Consider the following 4,887-nt stretch of genomic DNA (forward strand, 5'->3'; position numbering starts at 1 on the left):
AGCCTCAGTTATTCATGGCCTAGTAACTTTCAGACCAGGTTTCGGTTGAGTGTTCCACGTGGGGCTGCCCATGAAAACCTCCAGACACTTGAATTGGTCTAGGAAACGGCTGCTGCATAAGGCCAGTAGAACAAAACAATGTTCGTACTTTATTCAGTTACAAGCATCATTGCTGTCCCATTTATGAGTTCAATTTGAGGTGCTGCCTTTAAGTTTTAAAGCCTCAAAGAGCCTTGGAACAGGCTACCTCAGGCATAGTTCACCTCCTGTGCTGAGGTGTCTCGAGACCTCAGCTGTTGGGGCTCAGAAGATTCTGGAACATTCTCCTCATAACTTTACCCCTGGACCAATTATTCCTTCCTCCCCTTCCAGCAAACAGTAAGACTTTTATTCCAACATGCCGTTAGTTAAACTAGCATGTGAACTCTTCCACATTTTAATAAATTTGTTTTATTTGTAGTTTAGTGGCCTGCCTAGAGTACAGTTTCTTCAGAAAACTTGCTCAAACCTTATTGAGCTATAAATAATAATAATATGTGGGTGTTGTTTTTCTCTGGTGATTCTTCAGGTGCCCATTACATGGCTGAAGAAAACATGTGACGAAAGGCTCCCTGTGTTATTTAGAAACCTAGAAAAAGCAGCATTATAAACTGCCATGAGGAAGCTCCTTGACTACAGGAGCATCCTGTATTCACCCAAATTAACTCTCCACAAGTCTGAGGGCAGCGAAAACAGCCCTCATCCTCACTGTCCCCCCTCATGAGGTAACAACCATTATTGGTAATGCCCAAGAGATCTAGTAATGTGTTTCTGACTGTAGGGAGGTTTCTGTGCACATGAAACCAAGACATTTAGAGACCTAGTCCAGGCCTGGTACTAAATGTTCAAAGGTCTAAGAGAAGCCTATTTGCCTGGGGACATAGAAGTGAGGGAGTGGACATATGGTAGGACTCACTGGCTCACCCTCATTGTATTGGGTTAGATGTGTGAGTGTTTGTATGAGTGCATACATAACCAAACACCTTTTAAAAACTATCAAAGTTCTTCCCCCTGCTTTCCTCACAATTTATTCTGTGCCTTTTCTAAATCACAATATTCTATGTCTCTTCTAAATCGCCAACTGTTCCTTTAATGCTAAGTACTGCAGCTTGCCAACTGTATTTTCTTCCCTTCACAGATTTTCTATTTTTGAACTCACTTCTGTATCTTTCAACTGTAGTTCCTACAGTTTCCCAACTTTCAAGAACTACTGCTATCCGAGCTTCAACACTATTATCCAGAGTTTTCTAACTGCCGGTACCTTATTTCCTTCCCATTCTTCTTTCCCGATATGTGTGATGTTTTAATCCGCGTTCCTTCTCTAATTTTGCTCTCCCTTATTTATATGGCTTTTTAAAGGGGCTTTTCTGCTCCTACATCAGTCCCTCTCAGCAATTGGCATGCTTCCCCGTGAGTGTTCTTTGCAGGATCGCGGCTCCTCATGCATGCAACTTCCGCACGACATTTCGTCATCAAAACTCCACGCTGCATTAGGGCACTTCCAGACTGTCACTGTTTCCAGGTAAGATTCAGTCACATAATGGCAAATCCAGGTTGTGCAGCTACAGTTGGGTGGGAGGTCTTGTGCAACAAACCTCACCTTCCCCCCACTGCCCCACCATAAAAATGGTACTTTCTTGTTTCCTATGAGACGTAAGTGGAAGATGCATGGGAAAATCCTAGGAGTTGAGGAGGGAAACTGTTGCGAACTCTGCCAGTGGACTCTGCATGAGGCTAAGTTAAGCTTTCCCTGTAGCCTCAACTCAACGTTTGTATTTACCCTTGCCTCTCTGCAGTACAGCAATTTAGAGTCCTAAAACACTGTCATTTCTGATACAGGCACTTCAATTCCTGTGTGTCTGTATTGCTCAGCAAACCTTCAGGTAGGCCAAGGTTGTGATGTGTTGTCACAATGTAAGGCACACTGACCTTTTAGCAGAGCATCCAATACAAACACACTCCAGTAATCTACTATTGGTGAGCACCCTTTTTATTTTCATGCTGTTTCCTAAAGGAGTGGCCCCTGAACTTCCCCCGTCATGAACCACTTGAAAATTGCTGGGGGGGGGGGAGGCACTTAATGATTTCTCTGGCTGCCGTAGCCATTGTAATTCCATAGAATTCAAATTGGAATACAAGAAAATACAAGAAACAAAAGCACTAAAAATTTAAAAACAATTCAGTGATGAGGTGTGTCATCTCCTGTATTCAACCACGAATTCAGTTTGCAAACCTGTTATAAAAGGAAAATACATATTTAGATCTGTTGAAGTGAATTTAAAAGTGGAACCTGGACATGGCATTATTGTTTTCAAATACAGAGAACAGTGTATCGTACACAAACTTATATTGCAAAGAACAGTTTGTACCAGCCCAATCAATGCTTAAAATAAAATATGTTCCATTTCCTCCAAGTTCCCACTTGTATTTGAATCTTACTGAATAATACATTTTAGACACTTGTCTTACTTTGCAAAGATTGTATATGGCAGGCGGAACCTTAGAGTATTATTTCTGTCTGAAGTCACACCTCAGCAACTAAATTACTGAATCTTCAGAAGGGTACTTAATAAAATATATTTTACTTCAAAGTGTAATGTAAACTGTTATGCTATAACCCAGTGAAGAAAGTTGTGAAGAGAAGGCAAAAGTGTATCTAAAGCCTTTTATTGCTGCAGATACTTAATTATTCTTAGGATATTTCAGAAGATTAGACAATTTTCACACCATTTTTTTAAAGCTTGTTCAACGTGTTTGTGTGTGTGTGTATGCTTAGCAGCTGAAAGCCAGCATTATATAAGTGAGGCTATACTGTACAACATAAAAGTTGTAGAAGCTGAAATAACTTTTCCACAGAAGGCAGCGTAAGGACCTGTGTGAACGTTTGTTAGGAAGCAGGTTTAATTGGGAAACAACAGTAGCAATAAAAAAACTCTCCATACACATATTAATTGCTGCTCAGGTTTAAGCACTTTCACCTAGGCACAGCCAACAGACAGAGACATTTTAGCAGCTATGTTACAGCCTGATCACCATGCATTCTGGACTTTAAGAGGACTGATTAGAAAAAAGCTTAAGGATCCACTCAGTGAGAACCCATGGAGATCCTGTTATCAGAAACACTCTGAAGAGAAGGGAGTCCAAGATGGATGGGAGTTTAATCTTAAAGGTGAAATATTGAAGGCACAAATGCAGACAATTCCAACAAGAAAGAAAAGTGGGAGGCATCTAAAGAAACCAGTGTAGCTGCATAAAAAGCTTACAGATGAGCTGAAATTTAAGGGCATGTGGAATAAATGGAAGAGGAAATTACAAAGGAACAGTATACAACTGCTCAACACCTACTTTGCCTCTGTCTTCACGCAAAAGAAAAGTGATGCCCAACCTAGACATAACAGAGTGAATGACCTAAGGGAGCTGCAGCCCAGTATAGGAAAAGAGGTAGTAAGGGAACACCTAGCTACTTTAAATGAACTTAAATCTCCAGGGCATGAGGAGCTGCCCCTAAGTTTGCAGATGTAGTATCAGATCCTCTGTCTATATTTGACCATGCAGACTGGAGGCAGTCAAACATTGTCTGCATATTCAAAAAGCAGGGGAAAGATGACCCAGGTAACTACCAAATGGTCAGCTTGACATTGATACCAGGAAAGTGTTTGGAAATAACTGGGAAATACCAACACAGGTTAAAAAGAGCCAGACTCCTTCCGCTTAGTCAAAAGAATTTATTAGAAAATATTCTGAACTACATAAAACTCTTTAGAATATTGTTTCAGTAGACTTTTTATTCCAGCCTTATGCTACAGACATCACACAGCCTGGACTTAAATCAGCCACTGTGCTCCTGATTTGTTTTTTTATTTAATTTTTGTAAAAAAAAAAAAAGGAAGAAGACATATTTAAGCCACATGCACACGGAAAGACTGGATGGAGTGCTCAGTGCACCTGCCGCTCCCCCTTAATACAATTTCATGATGTTCTAATCTTATCAATTTTCTCACAGTAATTTCAGCCCACTGGGTTTGCTTCTGCATTATTGAAACTGTTGAAAAATGACACCAACAAGAGATTAACAAGATATCGGTCAGCAGCTAAAGAACTCTCTCTTGAAGGCTGACCCTATGCATCTCCACTCAATAGCTCTTTCTGAATTAGTTCAATGGGCCTTACTCCCCTTTAAGTGTGTGGAGGATTGCAGCCTTAAAGTAACAAATAAATGCCCGTGTACCTAAGACCACGTTTTCTCAAGTGTCTTCAGGTGAAAGCAAGCCCAGCTGATTTTCCCAGAGCAACAGAATCGGCAGGCCCATTCCAGTTATGTATGCACTTCACACCAGTGGGCAAGTAGTGCTTCATTTCAGCATTGACACACCAGTCACTGGTGGGTGGGTGAGGCTAGATGCAGTCAGTTTGCCTGCAATCAACCAAGTGACTGGCACCATAAATGCTTAGAGGACTAACACAACGATCAGAGCTATTGTTCCAGTTGCTCATCTAGCCACGGGATGCACTCTGAAGCCACACAACACCCATCTGCACATACAGTGCCTAATGCAACAGATGAGTACTCTCTTAGAATCACATAATAGTTGGGTTGGGAGGGACCCCAAGGGTCATCTAGTCCAATCCCATTCTGATCTTGTGGGATCAGAATACCTATATAGGTGATGCTTGGCATTTTTGAACACATCATTTAAAGGCCTGCGTATCTTGAGATGCCACTTTTAAATATTTGTGTAAACCACGGCAGGGGAACTTGTGACTCTCCAGGTATTTGACAACTCCTGTTAGCCCCAGGCAGCATGGCCAATGGTAAGGGGCAATGGGACTTGTAGTCCAACAATCTGT

Source organism: Zootoca vivipara, chromosome 10, assembly GCF_963506605.1.
Source record: "Zootoca vivipara chromosome 10, rZooViv1.1, whole genome shotgun sequence".
Taxonomy (NCBI): domain Eukaryota; kingdom Metazoa; phylum Chordata; class Lepidosauria; order Squamata; family Lacertidae; genus Zootoca; species Zootoca vivipara.